This window comes from Somniosus microcephalus, chromosome 20 (assembly GCF_052327205.1).
Source record: "Somniosus microcephalus isolate GS21.2 chromosome 20, FLI_Smic_1.0, whole genome shotgun sequence".
NCBI lineage: Eukaryota > Metazoa > Chordata > Chondrichthyes > Squaliformes > Somniosidae > Somniosus > Somniosus microcephalus.
This window is the reverse complement of record NC_141006.1, coordinates 53,819,020-53,836,832: the sequence shown is the minus strand read 5'-3', so window position 1 is coordinate 53,836,832 and position 17,813 is coordinate 53,819,020.

Genomic DNA, 17,813 nt, shown 5'->3' with positions numbered 1-17,813 from the left:
AGGGGGTGGGGTGGGGGAAATGGGAAGGGGGTGGGGTGGGGGAAATGGGAAGGGGGTGGGTGGGGGAAATGGGAAGGGGGTGGGTGGGGGAAATGCGAAGGGGGGTGGGGGAAATGGGAAGGGGGTGGGGGAAATGGGAAGGGGGGTGGGTGGGGGAAATGGGAAGGTGGGTGGGTGGGGGAAATGGGAAGGGGGTGGGTGGGGGAAATGGGAAGGGGGTGGGTGGGGGAAATGGGAAGGGGGGTGGGTGGGGGAAATGGGAAGGGGGTGGGTGGGGGAAATGGGAAGGGGGTGGGTGGGGGAAATGGGAAGGGGGGTGGGTGTGTGAAATGGGAAGCGGGGTGGGTGGGGGAAATGGGAAGGGGGTGGGTGGGGAAATGGGAAGGGGGGTGGGTGGGGGAAATGGGAAGAGGGTGGGTGGGGGAAATGGGAAGGGGGGTGGGTGGGGGAAATGGGAAGGGGGTGGGTGGGGGAAATGGGAAGGGGGGTGGGTGGGGGAAATGGGAAGGGGGGTGGGTGGGGGAAATGGGAAGGGGGTGGGTGGGGGAAATGGGAAGGGGGTGGGTGGGGGAAATGGGAAGGGGGTGGGTGGGGGAAATGGGAAGGGGGGTGGGTGGGGGAAATAGGAAGGGGGTGGGTGAAATAGGAAGGGGGTGGGTGGGGGAAGTAGGAAGGGGGTGGGTGAAATAGGAAGGGGGGTGGGTGGGGGAAATAGGAAGGGGGGTGGGTGGGGGAAATAGAAAGGTGGGTGGGAAATTTCTATGGGAGAAAAAGCTTTTCCCTAGAAGTAAAGTAGAAAAGATCTGGTGCCCAACAACAAACAGAGCCATGGGATGGCTGACCAAAGCCAGATTAGGCTCCCCCCAACACATAATAATACACACGGGCACAAATGACCTAAAGGCCCAACAGAAAGAGGTAGCAACATCGCTCAGAGCAATGATTAGGAAGGCAAGCAGTACATTTCCAAACACTAGAATCACTGTTTCCACAATATTGCCGAGAACAGACTTCAACAACAACACAATTCATGAGATAAATGCCAGCATAGCAAGAGACTGCGAATCAAACCACAACGTACACGTGGCCCAACACCCCACCCTCGATGAGGAATGTCTTTACGACCACGTCCACATCCAAAGGCAAAGAATATCGATCTTTGCTAAAGCCCTGAAGGACGTCGCTTTTAACCGGGTCCATACCCAGACTCCAAGAGGACCCCCCCCCCCCCGACCACCAGAGATCAGCGGGGTACATATCAGGAACACTACAAAGACCACCAACACACCAACCGAGACCAGAGAGGATCCCCATGCAAAACAACAATATCAGACCTGCACCACTCCTGTCCCACAGGGGAATAGGACCGCTCCCAGCCAGACAGAGGGAGAGATGCACAGGACGTACGCAATACCTCAGACAGAAACAATCCATTAAGAGACAATAAGCAGATGTGCAGCAGCATCTACTTCCGCCTTATGGATCAAGGACTAATTAATAGAAAGAACTGTAACCAAATTGTATTAACTTTTATAGACAACTGAAGTGATCTTTTTTTCCCCACACTTAGACACGACAAACACGTACCACTCTTTAACCTATCATAGTAAAAGGTCAAACTTAACATGAAATCCTTATATATTTAAACCTGGAATATCCAAGGTCTACGCTCTTCAGTGCGAGACGTGAAGAGTAGGACCCCAGAGTTCATAGATGAAACTAAAGACCTAGATATCATAATTTTACAGGAAACTTGGTATGAAGGAAAAGGACACACTGGCTGTCCCCAAGGGTACACTGAGCTGGTGGTCCCCTCCAATAAATTACCAAGTGTAACCCAAGGCAGAGACTCCGGAGGCATACTGATCTGGTTTAAAACAGAACTTAAGAATTACATCAAATTTATAAAAAAGGGCGAAAACCATATGTGGCTCAAACTTGAGAGGGAGATTATCTCAAACACCCAAGATGTTTACATTTGCGCACTTTATATCCCCCCAATCGATTCCCCGTACTTTAAAGAGGACACCTTCTCCAACATGGAGGGGGAAATTATCCAATACCAGGCCCAGGGGAACGTGTTGATCTGTGGGGACCTCAATTCAAGAACGGGCGAAGAACCAGACTTCACCAATAATCAGGGAAACAATTACGTTTTCGGGAATAACCACTTTGACATCCCTTCCCTTCCATACAGGCATAACTGCGACAAGCAGTCAAATACCAACGGAAAACAGCTACTACAGCTCTGTCGAAACCTGGGTCTGTACATTGTCAATGGTAGGTTCATAGGAGACCTCCTAGGAAGATCGACCTATTGCTCACCTCTTGGCTGCAGCACAGTAGACTATATGATTACAGACTTAGACCCATCCTCTTTCAGAGCATTAACAGTCAAACCACAAACAACACTGTCAGATCACAGTCAAATTACTATGTTCCTCAAAAAGACAGAAACAAACAACATAGAAACACAACCCAGTAAACTGTACAACACCAAAAAATCGTACAGATGGGCCAAAAACGACACGGAAAAATACCAGAAAACAATTAGCAATGCATCAACTCAAGCTCTCTTAGACACCTTTCTGGATAACATATACACTCACAATAAAGAAGGCGTAAACCGGGCAGTTATTAAACTAAACAATATTTTTGATAATTTGGCAACAAATGCAAACTTGAAAGCTCGCAAGAACAAACCCAAAACTATGAAAAATGGTTTGACCGAGATTGCCATAACATGAGGAAAAAACTTAGAAAAATATCAAACCAAAAACACAGACATCCAGAAAACGAGGAATTACGCCTTACTTATTGTCAGACACTAACACAATACAGAAACACACTCAGAACCAAAAAAGAGCAATATATTAAGAATACACTCAGCTCCATGGAGGAATCCATTGATTCCAATTGTTTCTGGGAAAACTTGAAAACACTACACAAAAAACAACACGACGATTTGGCCATTCAAAATGGGGACACATGGGTAAACCACTTTGAAAAATTATACCAGAAAAACACACTATGACCAGAGCAACACCAAATATGCAAAAAACTGGAAAAGCTAGAAATGGCCATAAAAGATAACCAAAACCCGCTAGACGCCATAATAACAGAAAAAGAACTTCTTGAAAAACTCAAGGACCTGCGACCAGGAAAAGCCTGCGGGACAGACGGCATACTAAACGAGATGATTAAACACACAGACAACAAAATGAAACTGGCTATCCTAAAACTCTTCAACTTGGTTCTGAGTGTCGGTTATTTCCCTGATATCTGGAACAAAGGACTCATAACGCCCATATACAAAAGTGGGGACAAAATCGACCCAAACAACTATCGAGGCATCTGTGTAAACAGTAACCTGGGGAAGGTATTCTGTAGCATCATAAACAAAAGACTTATAAACTTCCTTGAGGAGCACAATGTCTTGAGTAAAAGCCAAATTGGATTCCTGCCAAACTATAGAACATCCGATCATATCTTCACCCTACAGACCCTAATTGACAAACACGTTCACCATAACAAAAGCAAAATCTACGCATGCTTTGTAGATTTCCAGAAAGCTTTCGACTCCATCTGGCATAACGGTTTATTCCTGAAACTTATCGAAAGCGGGGTAGGAGGGAAAACATATGATGTAATTAAATCAATGTATACAAACAACAAATGTGCAGTTAAAATTGGAGACAAACAAACAAAATACTTCCCACAGGGGCGGGGGGTGACGCAGGGCTCGCCAATCTCACCGACACTCTTTAATATTTACATAAATGGATTGGCAAAACTACTTGAACAATCTACAGCACCCGGCCTCACCCTATATGAATCCAAGGTTAAATTCCTCCTCTATGCAGACGACCTGGTTCTGCTGTCACCAACTAAAGAGGGTCTACAGCAGAACCTGGACCTGCTGGAGTCATACTGCCAGACTTGGGCCCTGACAATAAATCCCCAAAAAACCAAAGTCCTTGTGTTCCAGCAAAGATCCAAACATCAGGGACCCAAAATAAATTTCACAGTAGGAACAACCAAAATTGAACAAACCACTAACTACACATACTTGGGCTTAAAAATCAGTTCTACGGGAAACTTCAAACTGGCTGTGAATGAACTGAAAGAGAAAGCAAGAAGGGCTTTCTATGCCATCAAAAAATCAATCCAAATAGAAATCCCAATTAGCATTTGGCTCAAAATTTTCAAATCAGTAATTGAACCAATTGCACTCTATGGCAGTGAAGTATGGGGACCGCTAACTCAACAAGAATTCGCAAAATGGGACAAACACCCAATTGAGATCCTACATGCAGAATTCTGTAAAAGTATCCTCCGGACTCAAAGGAAAACAGTAAACAATGCATGCAGGGCGGAACTAGGCCAATATCCATTAATAATCACTATCCAAAAAAGAGCCACCAAATTTTGGAATCACCTACAAATGAGCAACCCCCAATGCTATCACTACGACGCCCTGAAATGCCAAGAGCTGACCATAAAGAAGAATACCCTCAGTCAACTAGTCCTGGGACTCAGTGAAGTAACTACTAACAATAACCAGCCCCAGGACAGTGACAGGGTAACACAAAGAATTCGACCCAACACAATCGTCGCTAAGCAAAAGGAAAAATATCTGACATATTGGGCAGAAACAACAAAAACCCAAAGCAAACTCAATTGCTACTTGGCCCTAAACAGACAATACAACATAGCTGATTACCTGACCATGGTAAAGGATAACAAACTGAGAAGAACCTTGACAAGGTACAGACTTAGCGAACATAGCCTAGCGATCGAAAAAGGCAGACACAGGCAGACCAGGCTGCCAAGAGAAGACAGGATATGCTCGCACTGCAGTCAGGGAGTAGTGGAGACAGAGATGCACTTCCTCACAGCCTGTGGAAAATATCAGGACATCAGGGAGAATTTCTACCAAAAATTCTCACAAATATGCCCTGAATTCAGAAATCTGAATGACAACCAAAAACTCCCATTCCTACTGGGAGAGGAGAGAAGCTGTGTAACACTGGCGGCACACTATGTTACAGCTTGCCATGAACAGAGGGACAACCAGTAAACTAAGAAATGAATATATATAAACAATGTGAATGTATATTTATACACTCAGGGATATACCTGTTTATACACTGTATGAATAGAACTGCGTTTATGTGCTCAACCATAAATGTATTTTGATGCTTTGGCAACATAAGATGTAACTTATCATGCCAATAAAGCGATTTGAATTGTGATTTGGGTGGAGGAAATAGGAAGGGGGTGGGTGGGGGAAATAGGAAAGGGGGGGCTGGGTGGGGGAAATAGGAAGGTGGGTGGGGGAAATAGGAAGGGGGGTGGGTGGGGGAAATAGGAAGGGGGGTGGGTGGGTGGGGGAAATAGGAAGGGGGGTGGGTGGGGGAAATAGGAATGGGGTGGGTGGGTGGGTGGGGGAAATAGGATGGGGGGTGGGTGGGTGGGTGGGGGAAATAGGATGGGGGGTGGGTGGGTGGGTGGGGGAAATAGGATGGGGGGTGGGTGGGTGGGTGGGGGAAATAGGATGGGGGTGGGTGGGTGGGGGAAATAGGATGGGGGGTGGGTGGGTGGGGGAAATAGGATGGGGGGGTGTGGGTGGGGGAAATAGGAAGGGGGGTGGGTGGGTGGGGGAAATAGGAAGGGGGGTGGGTGGGTGGGGGAAATAGGAAGGGGGGTGGGTGGGTGGGGGAAATAGGAAGGGGGGTGGGTGGGTGGGGGAAATAGGAAGGGGGGTGGGTGGGTGGGGGAAATAGGAAGGGGGTGGGTGGGTGAAATAGGAAGGGGGTGGGTGGGTGGGTGGGGGAAATAGGATGGGGGGTGGGTGGGTGGGTGGGGGAAATAGGATGGGGGTGGGTGGGTGGGGGAAATAGGATGGGGGGTGGGTGGGTGGGGGAAATAGGATGGGGGGTGGGTGGGGGAAATAGGAAGGGGGTGGGTGGGTGGGGGAAATAGGATGGGGGGTGGGTGGGTGGGGAAATAGGATGGGGGGTGGGTGGGTGGGGGAAATAGGATGGGGGGTGGGTGGGTGGGGGAAATAGGATGGGGGTGGGTGGGTGGGGGAAATAGGATGGGGGGTGGGTGGGTGGGGGAAATAGGATGGGGGGTGGGTGGGTGGGGGAAATAGGAAGGGGGTGGGTGGGGGAAATAGGAAGGGGGTGGGTGGGGGAAATAGGAAGGGGGTGGGTGGGGGAAATAGGAAGGGGGTGGGTGGGGGAAATAGGAAGGGGGTGTGTGGGGGAAATAGGAAGGGGGTGGGGGGAATAGGAAGGGGGTGGTGGGGGGAATAGGAAGGGGGTGGTGGGGGGAATAGGAAGTGGGGTGGGGGGAATAGGAAGGGTGGGGGGAATAGGAAAGGGAGGAGGGGGGAATCGGAAAGGGAGGAGGGGGGAATCGGAAGGGGGGTGGGGGGAATCGGAAGGGGGGTGGGGTAAATAGGAAGGGGGTGGGGGGAATAGGAAGGGGTGGGTGAGGTGGGGGAAATAGGAAGGGGGTGGGGGGAAATAGGAAGTGGGGGGTGGGGGGAATAGGACGGGGTGGGGGGAATAGGAAGGGGGGAAATAGGAAGGGGGGTGGGGGAAATAGGAAGGGGGGTGGGGGAAATAGGAAGGGGGGGAAATAGGAAGGGGGTGGTGGGGGAAATAGGAAGGGGGGAAATAGGAAGGGGGTGGTGGGGGAAATTGGAAGGGGGTGCGGGAAATAGGGAGGAGGGGGTGGGGGAAATGGGGAGGACGGGGGGTGGGGGAAATGGGGAGGACGGGGGGTGGGGGAAATGGGGAGGAGGGGGGGTGGGGGAAATGGGGAAGAGGGGGGGTGGGGGAAATGGGGAGGAGGGGGGGTGGGGGAAATGGGGAGGAGGGGGTGGGGGAAATGGGGAGGGGGTGGGGGAAATGGGGAGGGGGAAATGGGGAGGAGGGGTGGGGGAAATGGGGGGGTGGGGGAAATGGGGAGGACGGGGGTGGGGGAAATGGGGAGGACGGGGGGTTGGGGAGGAGGGGGTGTGGGGGAAATGGGGAGGGGGGTGGGGCAAATGGGGAGGGGGGGTGGGGCAAAAGGGGAGGAGGGGGTGGGGGAAATGGGGAGGACGGGGGGTGGGGGAAATGGGGAGGAGGGGGGTGGGGGAAATGGAGAGGAGGTGGGTGGGGGAAATGGGGAGGAGGGGGGTGGGGGAAATGGGAAGGGGGTGGGTGGGGGAAATGGGAAGGAGGGTGGGTGGGGGAAATGGGAAGGGGGGTGGGTGGGGGAAATGGGAAGGGGTGGGTGGGGGAAATGGGAAGGGGGGTGGGTGGGGGAAATGGGAAGGGGGTGGGTGGGGGAAATGGGAAGGGGGGTGGGTGGGGGAAATGGGAAGGGGTGGGGGAAATGGGAAAGGGGTGGGGGAAATGGGAAGGGGGTGGGGGAAATGGGAAGGGGTGGGGGAAATGGGAAGGGGGGTGGGTGGGGGAAATGGGAAGGGGGTGGGTGGGGGAAATGGGAAGGGGGTGGGTGGGGGAAATAGGAAGGGGGGTGGGTGGGGGAAATAGAAAGGTGGGTGGGTGGGGGAAATAGGAAGGGGGTGGCTGGGGGAAATAGGAAGGGGGTGTGTGGGGGAAATAGGAAGGGGGTGGGTGGGGGAAATAGGAAGGGGGTGAGTGGGGGAAATGGGAAAGGGGGGGCTGGGTGGGGGAAATAGGAAGGGGGGGCTGGGTGGGGGAAATAGGAAAGGGGGGCTGGGTGGGGGAAATAGGAAGGTGGGTGGGGGAAATAGGAAGGGGGTGGGTGGGGGAAATAGGAAGGGGGGTGGGTGGGTGGGGGAAATAGGAAGGGGGGTGGGTGGGGGAAATAGGAAGGGGCTGGGGGAAATAGGAAGGGGGGTGGGTGGGTGGGGGAAATAGGAAGGGGGGTGGGTGGGTGGGGGAAATAGGAAGGGGGGGAATAGGAAGGGGGGAAATAGGAGGGGGGTGAAATAGGATGGGTGAGGGGGGTAATAGGATGGGTGAGGGGGGAATAGGAAGGGTGAGGGGGGAAATAGGAAGGGTGAGGGGGGAATAGGAAGGGTGAGGAAGGGGGGGAAATAGGATGGGTGAGGGGGGGAATAGGAAGGGTGAGGGGGGAAATAGGAAGGGTGAGGGGGGGAAATAGGAAGGGTGAGGGGGGAAATAGGATGGGGGGGAATAGGAAGGAAGGGGGGAATAGGAAGGAAGGGGGGAATAGGAAGGAGGGGGGAAATAGGAAGGGGAAATAGGAAGGGGGAATAGGAAGGGGGGAAATAGGAAGGAGGAGGGGGAATAGGAAGGAGGGGGCGGGAAATAGGAAGGGGGGATAGGAAGGGGGGATAGGAAGGGGGGGAGGAAATAGGAAGGGGGGAAATAGGAAGGAGGGGGAAATAGGAAATAGGAAGGAGGGGGGAACAGGAAGGGGGGAGGCAATAGGAAGGGAGGAGGAAATAGGAAGGAGGGGGGCAGGGAGGAAATAGGAAGGGGGGAGGAAATAGGAAGGAGGGGGGAGGAAATAGGAAGGAGGGGGGCGGAGGAAATAGGAAGGGGGGAGGAAATAGGAAGGAGGGGTGGAGGAAATAAGGAGGGGGAAATAGGAAGGGGGAAATAGGAAGGAGGGGAGGAAATAGGAAGGAGGGGGGAATAGGAAGGATTGGGGGGGAATAGGAAGAAGGGGGGAATAGGAAGAAGGGAATAGGAAGAAGGGGGGAATAGGAAGAAGGGGAATAGGAAGAGGGGGGGAATAGGGAGGGAGCGGAATAGGGAGGGGGGAAATAGGGAGGGAGGGCAGGAATAGGGAGGGAGGGGGAAAATAGGGAGGGAGGGGGAAATAGGGAGGATGGTGGGGGAAATAGGGAGGGAGGGGGGAAAGAGGGAGGGGGAATAGGGAGGGGGGAAATAGGGAGGGAGGTGGGGGGATATAGGGAGGGAGGTGGGGGGAAATAGGGAGGGAGGGGGGAAATAGGAAGGGGGGAAATAGGAAGGAGGGGGGAGGAAATAGGAAGGAGGGGGGAGGAAATAGGAAGGGGGAGGAAATAGGAAGGAGGGGGGAGGAAATAGGAAGGGGGAGGAAATAGGAAGGAGGCGTGAGGAATAGGAAGGAGGGGGGAATAGGAAGGGGGGGAAATAGGAAGGGGGGAGGAAATAGGAAGGAGGGGGAGGAAATACGAAGGAGGGGGAGGAAATAGGAAGGGGGGGGAATTAGGAAGGAGTGGGGGGAATAGGAAGAAGGGAATAGGAAGGGGGAATAGGGAGGGAGGGGGAGAAATAGGGAGGGGGGATTAGGGAGGGGGGAAAGGGGAATAGGGAGGGTGGGGGGATTAGGGAGGGGGGGAAATAGGGAGGAGGGGGGGAATTAGGGAGGTGGGGGGAATAGGAAGGGGGGAGAATTGGAAGGAGGAGGGGGGAATAGGAAGGGGGGAATAGGAAGGAGGGTGGGTGGGGGGATAGGAATGGGGGGAATAGGAAGGAGGGGGGGAGGGGTGGTGGGATAGGAAGGAGGGTGGTGGGGGGGAATAGGAAGGAGGGTGGTGGGGGGGAATAGGAAGGAGGGAGGGGGGAAATAGGGAATAGGGAGGGAGGGGGAGCAAATAGGAGGGTGGGGGGGAAATAGGAATGGTGGGGGGGAAATAGGAAGGGTGGGGGGGAAATAGGAGGGTGGGGGGGGGGAATAGGGAGGGAGGGGGGAAATAGGGAGGGGGGGAATAGGGAGGGGAGATAGGGTGGGGGGGGATTAGGAGGGAGGGAATAGGGAGGGGGGAAAGAGGGAGGGAGAGGGATGAGGGAGGGACGGGGGGAAAGAGGGTGGGGGGGAATAGGGAGGGAGGGGGGAAATAGGGAGGGGAAATAGGGAGGGGGGGATTGAGGGAGGGAGGGGGGAATAGGAAGGGAGGGGGGATTTGGGAGGGAGGGGGTATTAGGGAGGGGGGATTGGGGGGAAATAGGGAGGGGAATGGGTGGGAGGGGGGAATAGGAGGAGGGGGGGATAGGAAGGGGGGAAATAGGGAGGGAGTGGGGGAAATAGGGAGGGGGGGAAAGAGGGGAGGGGATGTAGAGGGTGGAGGGGGAAGCGGGAGGGGGGAAGAGGAGGGAGGGGGGAAAGAAGGGGGGCAAGAGGGTGGGGGGAAGAGGGTGGGGGGAAGAGGGAGGGGGAAATAGGGAGGGGGAAGTAGGGAGGGAGGGGGGAAATAGGGTGGGAGGAAGGGGGAAATAGGGAGGGAGGGGGGAGATAGGGAGGGGGGAAATAGGGAGGGAGGGTGAGGGGGGAAATAGGGAGGGTGGGGGGAAATCGGAAGGGAGGTGGGGGAAGAGGGAGTGCGGGGGGGGAAATAGGGAGGGAGGTGGGGGGGGAAATAGGGAGGGAGGGCGGGGGGGTTAATAGGGAGGGAGGGCGGGGGGGAAATAGGGAGGGAGGGTGGGGCAGGGGAAATAGGGAAGGAGGGTGGGGTGGGGGAAATAGGGAGGGAGGGGGGAATTGGGAGTGAGGGGGAAATAGGGAGGGAGGGAGGGAGGGGGAAAATAGGGAGGAAGGGGGAAATAGGGAGGGGGAAATAGGGAGGGGGAAAGGGGGGGGAAATAGGGAGGGGGGAATAGGGAGGGAGGGGGGAAATAGGGAGGGAGCGAGGGGGGGAAATAGGGAGGGGGGAAATAGGAAGGGGAGGAAATAGGAGGGGGGAAATAGGAGGGGGGGAAATAGGATGGGGGGGAAATAGGAAGGGGGGAAATAGGAGGGGGGAAATAGGAAGGGGGGAAATAGGAGGGGGGAAATAGGAAGGGGGGAAATAGGAGGGGGTGAAATAGGATGGGTGAGGGGGGTAATAGGAAGGGTGAGGGGGGAATAGGATGGGTGAGGGGGAAATAGGAAGGGTGAGGGGGGGAATAGGAAGGGTGAGGGGGGAAATAGGAAGGGTGAGGGGGGAATAGGAAGGGTGAGGAAGGGGGGAAATAGGATGGGTGAGGGGGGAAATAGGAAGGGTGAGGGGGGGAAATAGGATGGGGGGAACTAGGAAGGGGGGAATAGGAAGGAGGGGGAAATAGGAAGGAGGGAAATAGGAAGGAAGGGGGGAAATAGGAAGGGGGAATAGGAAGGGGGGAAATAGGAAGGAGGAGGGGGAATAGAAAGGAGGGGGCGGGAAATAGGAAGGGGGGATAGGAAGGGGGGAGGAAATAGGAAGGGGGAAATAGGAAGGAGGGGGGAAATAGGAAGGAGGGGGAATAGGAAGGGGGGGAGGAAATAGGAAGGGGGGAGGAAATAGGAAGGAGGGGGGCAGGGAGGAAATAGGAAGGGGGAGGAAATAGGAAGGAGGGGGAGGAAATAGGAAGGAGGGGGCGGAGGAAATAGGAAGGGGGGGGAGGAAATAGGAAGGAGGGGTGGAGGAAATAAGAAGGAGGGGGAAATAGGAAGGGGGGAATAGGAAGGAGGGAGGGGGAGGAAATAGGAAGGCGGGGGGGAATAGGAAGGGGGGAATAGGAAGAAGGGGGGCAATAGGAAGAAGGGAATAGGAAGAAGGGGGTATAGGAAGAGGGGGGAATAGGAAGAAGGGGGGAATAGGAAGAAGGGTGGGAATAGGAAGGGGGGGAATAGGGAGGGAGGGGAATAGGGAGGGGGGAAATAGGGAGGGAGGGCAGGAATAGGGAGGGAGGGGGGAAATAGGGAGGGAGGGGGGAAATAGGGAGGATGGTGGGGGAAATAGGGAGGGAGGGGGGAAATAGGGAGGGGGGAAAGAGGGAGGGGGAATAGGGAGGGGGGAAATAGGGAGGGAGGTGGGGGGATATAGGGAGGGAGGTGGAGGGAAATAGGGAGGGAGGGGGGAAATAGGAAGGGGGGAAATAGGAAGGAGGGGGGAGGGAGGAAATAGGAAGGGGGATGAAATAGGAAGGGAGGAGGAAATAGGAAGGGGGGAGGAAATAGGAAGGAGGGGGGAGGAAATAGGAAGGGGGAGGAAATAGGAAGGAGGAGGGGAGGAAATACGAAGGAGGGGGAGGAAATAGGAAGGGGGGAAATAGGAAGGAGGGGGGAAATAGGAAGGAGTGGGGGGAATAGGAAGAAGGGGGAATAGGAAGAAGGGGAATAGGAAGAAGGGGGGAATAGGAAGGGGGAATAGGAAGGGGGGAATAGGGAGGGAGGGGGAGAAATAGGGAGGAGGGGAAATAGGGAGGGGGGAAAAGGGGGAATAGGGAGGGGGGAAATAGGAAGGGAGGTGGGGGGAAATAGGGAGGCAGGAGGGGGAAATAGGGAGGGAGGGGGGGAAGGAAATAGGGTGGAGGGGGGAATAGGGAGGAGGGGGGAATAGGAAGGAGGGGGAAATAGGAAGGAGGGAAATAGGAAGGGAAGGGGGGAAATAGGAAGGGGGAATAGGAAGGGGGAAATAGGAAGGAGGAGGGGGATTAGAAAGGAGGGGGCGGGAAATAGGAAGGGGGGATAGGAAGGGGGAGGAAATAGGAAGGGGGAAATAGGAAGGAGGGGGGAAATAGGAAGGAGGGGGGAATAGGAAGGGGGGGAGGAAATAGGAAGGGGGGAGGAAATAGGAAGGAGGGGGGCAGGGAGGAAATAGGAAGGGGGAGGAAATAGGAAGGAGGGGGGAGGAAATAGGAAGGAGGGGGGAGGAGGAATAGGAAGGGGGGGGGAGGAAATAGGACGGAGGGGTGGAGGAAATAAGAAGGAGGGGGAAATAGGAAGGGGGGGAAATAGGAAGGAGGGGGAGGAATAGGAAGGCGGGGGGAATAGGAAGGGGGGGAATAGGAAGAAGGGGGGCAATAGGAAGAAGGGAATAGAAGAAGGGGGTATAGGAAGAGGGGGGAATAGGAAGAAGGGGGAATAGGAAGAAGGGGGGGAATAGGAAGGGGGGGAATAGGAGGGAGGGGAATAGGGAGGGGGGAATAGGGAGGGAGGGCAGGAATAGGGAGGGAGGGGGGAAATAGGGAGGGAGGGGGGAAATAGGGAGGATGGTGGGGGAAATAGGGAGGGAGGGGGGAAATAGGGAGGGGGGAAAGAGGGAGGGGGAATAGGGAGGGGGGAAATAGGGAGGGAGGTGGGGGGATATAGGGAGGGAGGTGGAGGGAAATAGGGAGGGAGGGGGAAATAGGAAGGGGGAAATAGGAAGGAGGGGGGAGGGAGGAAATAGGAAGGGGGATGAAATAGGAAGGGAGGAGGAAATAGGAAGGGGGAGGAAATAGGAAGGAGGGGGGAGGAAATAGGAAGGGGGAGGAAATAGGAAGGAGGGGGGAGGAATTACGAAGGAGGGGGAGGAAATAGGAAGGGGGGAAATAGGAAGGAGGGGGAAATAGGAAGGAGTGGGGGGAATAGGAAGAAGGGGGGAATAGGAAGAAGGGGAATAGGAAGAAGGGGGGAATAGGAAGGGGGAATAGGAAGGGGGGAATAGGGAGGGAGGGGGAGAAATAGGGAGGAGGGGAAATAGGGAGGGGGAAAAGGGGGAATAGGGAGGGGGGAAATAGGAAGGGAGGTGGGGGGAAATAGGGAGGCAGGGAGGGGGAAATAGGGAGGGAGGGGGGGAAATAGGGAGGAGGGGGAATAGGGAGGAGGGGGGAATAGGAAGGAGGGGGGAATAGGAAGGAGGGGGGAATAGGAAGGGGGGGAGAATAGGAAGAGGGGGAATAGGAAGGAGGAGGGGGGAATAGGAAGGGGGGGAATAGGAAGGAGGGTGGGTGGGGGGGATAGGAATGGGGGGAATAGGAAGGAGGGGGAGGGTGGTGGGAATAGGAAGGAGGGTGGTGGGGGGGAATAGGAAGGAGGGTGGTGGTGGGGGGGAATAGGAAGGAGGGAGGGGGGAAATAGGGAGGAGGGGGAGCAAATAGGAAGGGTGGGGGGAAATAGGAATGGTGGGGGGGGAATAGGAAGGGTGGGGGGGGAAATAGGAAGGGTGGGGGGGAATAGGGAGGGGGAGGGGGAAATAGGGAGGGAGGGGGGAAATAGGGAGGGAGGGGGGGAAATAGGGAGGGAGGGGGGAAATAGGGAGGGAGGTGGGGGTAATAGGGAGGGAGGGGGAAATAGGGAGGGGGGAAATAGGGAGGGGGGAAAGAGGGAGGGAGGGGGGGGGGAAGAGGGAGGGACGGGGGGAAAGAGGGAGGGGGAAATAGGGAGCGAGGGGGGGAAATAGGGAGGGGGCAAGAGGGAGGGGGGAAAGAGGGAGGGAGGGGGGAAATAGGGAGGGGGGAAATGGGGGGGAATAGGGAGGAGGGGGGAAATAGGGAGGGGAAATTGGGAGGGAGGGGGGAAATAGGGAGGGAGGGGGGAAATAGGGAGGGGGGAAATAGTGAGGGAGGGAGGGGGTAGAGGGAGGGGGTGTAGAGGGAGGGAGGGGGAAGAGGGAGGGGGAAGAGGGAGGGAGGGGGGAATGAAGGGGGCAAGAGGGAGGGAGGGGGAAGAGGGAGGGGGGAGAGGGAGGGGGAAATAGGGAGGGAGGGGGGAAGTAGGGAGGGAGGGGGGAATAGGGAGGGAGGAAAGGGGAAATAGGGGGGAGGGGGGATATTGGGAGGGAGGGGGGAAATAGGGAGGGAGGGGGGAATCGGAAGGGAGGAGGGGAAGAGGGAGGGTGGGGGGGAAATAGGGAGGGAGGGCGGGGGGGTTAATAGGGAGGGAGGGTGGGGCAGGGGAAATAGGGAAGGAGGGTGGGGCGGGGAATAGGGAGGGAGGGAGGGAGGGGGAATTGGGAGTGAGGGGGAAATAGGGAGGGAGGGAGGAGGGAGGGGGGAAATAGGGAGGGGGGAAAATAGGGAGGGGGAAAGAGGGAGGGGGGAAATAGGGAGGGGGGAATAGGGAGGGGGGAATAGGGAGGGAGGGGGGAAATAGGAAGGGAGGGAGGGGGGAAATATGGAGGGGGGGAAATAGGGAGGGAGGGAGGGGGGAAATAGGGAGGAGGGGGGGAAATAGGGAGGGAGAGAGGGGGGAAATAAGGAGGGGGAAATAGGGAGGGAGGGATGGGGGAAAGAGGGAGGGAGGGCAGGGGGGAAATAGGGAGGGGGAAATAGGGAGGGAGGGGGCGAAGTAGGGAGGGAGGGAGGGGGGAAATAGGGAGGGAGGGGGGAAATAGGGAGGGAGGGAGGGAGGGGGGAAATAGGGAGGGAGGGAAGGGGGGAAATAGGGAGGGAGGGGAGCAAGAGGGAGGGAGGGGGGAAAGAGGGAGGGGGGAAGAGGGAGGGGGGAAATAGGGAGGGAGGGGGGAAGAGGGAGGGGGGAATTAGGGAGGGAGGGAGGGGGGAAATAGGGAGGGAGGGGAGGGGGGAAACTAGGGAGGGAGGGGGGAAGAGGGAGGGGGGAATTAGGGAGGGAGGGAGGGGGGAAATAGGGAGGGAGGGAAGGGGGGGAATAGGGAGGGGGGAAATAGGGAGGGAGGGTGAGGGGGGAAATAGGGAGGGAGGGGGGAAATAGGGAGGGGGAAATAGGAGGGTGGGGGGGAAATAGGGAGGGAGGGGGGGAAATAGGGAGGGAGGGCGGGGAGTGGGAAATAGGGAGGGAGTGTGGGGTGGGGAAATAGGGAAGGAGGGTGGGGTGGGGGAAATAGGGAGGGAGGGAGGGTGGGGGGGGAAATTGGGAGTGAGGGGGTAAATCGGGAGGGAGGGAGGGAGGGGGGAAATAGGGAGGGAGGGAGGGGGGAAAGAGGGAGGGGGAAAGAGGGAGGGGGGGAAAGAGGGAGGGGGGAAATGGGGAGGGGGGAAATAGGGAGGGGGGAAATAGGGAGGGGGGGGAATAGGGAGGCGAGGGAGGGGGGAAATAGGGAGGGGAAATAGGGAGGAGGGCGGGAGGGGGAAATAGGGAGGAGGGAGGGGGGGAAATAGGGAGAGGGGGAAATAGGGAGGGGGGAAGAGGGAGAAGGGGAAATAGGGAGGGAGGGAAGGGGGGGAAATAGGGAGGGAGGGAGGGAGGGGGGAAATAGGGAGGGAGGTAGGGAGGGGGAAATAGGGAGGGAGGGGGAAATAGAGAGGGGAAATAGGGAGGGTGGGGGGGAATAGGGAGGGAGGGCGGGGGTGGGAAATAGGGAGGGAGGGTGGGGGGTTAATAGGGAGGGAGGGTGGGAGGGGGAATAGGGAGGGAGGGGGGAAATAGGGAGGGAGGGGGGAAAGAGGGAGGGGGGGAAATAGGGAGGGAGGGAGGGGGGGAAATAGGGAGAGGGGGGGAAATAGGGAGGGAGAGGGGGAAATAGGGAGGGAGGGAGGGGGGGAAATAGGGAGGAGGGAAGGGGGGAAATAGGGAGGGGGGAAATAGGGAGGGAGGGTGAGGGGGAAATAGGGAGGGAGGGGGAGGAAATAGGGAGGGAGGGAGGGTGTGGGGGGGAAATTGGGACGAGGGGGGAATAGGGAGGGAGGGAGGGGGGAAATAGGGAGGGAGGGAGGGGGGAAATAGGGAGGGGGGGAAAGAGGGAGGGGGGAAAGAGGGAGGGGGAAAGAGGCGAGGGGGGAAATGGGGAGGGGGGAAATAGGGAGGGAGGGGGGAAATAGGGAAGGGAGGAGGGGGAGGGGGATAGGGAGGAATTGGGAGGGAGGGGGGAATAGGGAGGGGGGGAAGAGGGAGGGGGGGAAATAGGGAGGGAGGGAGGGGGGAAATAGGGAGAGGGGGGAATAGGGAGGGCGGGAAGAGGGAGAAGGGGAAATAGGGAGGGGGGAATAGGGAGAGGGGGAAATAGGGAGGGAGGGAAGGGGAGGGAAATAGGGAGGGGGGGAAATAGGGAGGGAGGGTGAGGGGCGGGAAATAGGGAGGGAGGGGGGAAATAGGGAGGGTGGGGGGGAATTAGGGAGGGAGGGTGGGGCGGGGGAACTAGGGAGGGAGGGAGGGTGGGGGGGAAATTGGGAGCGAGGGGGGAAATTGGGAGGGAGGGAGGGAGGGGGGAAATAGGGAGGGAGGGAAGGAGGGGGGAAATAGGGAGGAGGGAGGGGGAAATAGGGAGGGAGGGAGGGGGGAAATAGGGAGGGGGGAAAGAGGGAGGGGGAAATAGGGAGGGGGAAAGAGGGAGGGGGGGAAATGGGGAGGGGGGAAATAGGGAGTGAGGGAGGGAGGGGGAAATAGGGAGGGAGGGGGAAATAGGGAGGGAGGGAGGGGGGAAATAGGGAGGGGGGGAAATAGCGAGGGAGGGAGGGGGGAAATAGGGAGGGAGGGGGGGGAAATAGGAAGGGAGGGAGGGGGGAAATAGGGAGGGAGGGGGGAAATAGGGAGGGAGGGAGGGAGGAAATAGGAGGGGGGAAATAGGGAGGGAGGGAGGGAGGGGGAAATAGGGAGGGAGGGGGAAATAGGGAGGGAGGGAGGGGGGAAATAGGGAGGGAGGGGGGGAAATAGGGAGGGAGGGAGGGGGGAAATAGGACGGGAGGGGGGAAATAGGAAGGGAGGGAGGTGGGAAATAGGGAGGGAGGGGGGAAATAGGGAGGGAGGGAGGGAGGAAATAGGGAGGGGGGAAATAGGGAGGGAGGGAGGTGGGGAAGTAGGGAGGGAGGGGGAAATAGGGAGGGAGGGGAGGAAATAGGAAGGAGAGGGAGGGGGGAAATAGGGAGGGAGGGAGGGGGAAAATAGGGAGGGAGGGAGGGGGGAAATAGGGAGGGGGAAATAGGGAGGAAGGGGGGAAATAGGGAGGAAGGGGGGAAATAGGGAGGGAGGTAGGGGGAAATAGGGAGGGAGGGGGGAATAGGGAGGGGGGAATAGGGAGGGAGGGAGGGGGGAAATAGGGAGAAGGGGGGAATAGGGAGGGAGAAGGAGGGAATAGGGAGGGAGAAGGGGTAATAGGGAGGGAGAAGGGGGGAATAGGGAGGGAGAAGGGGGGATAGGGAGGGAGAAGGGGGAATAGGGAGGGAGAAGGGGGGAAT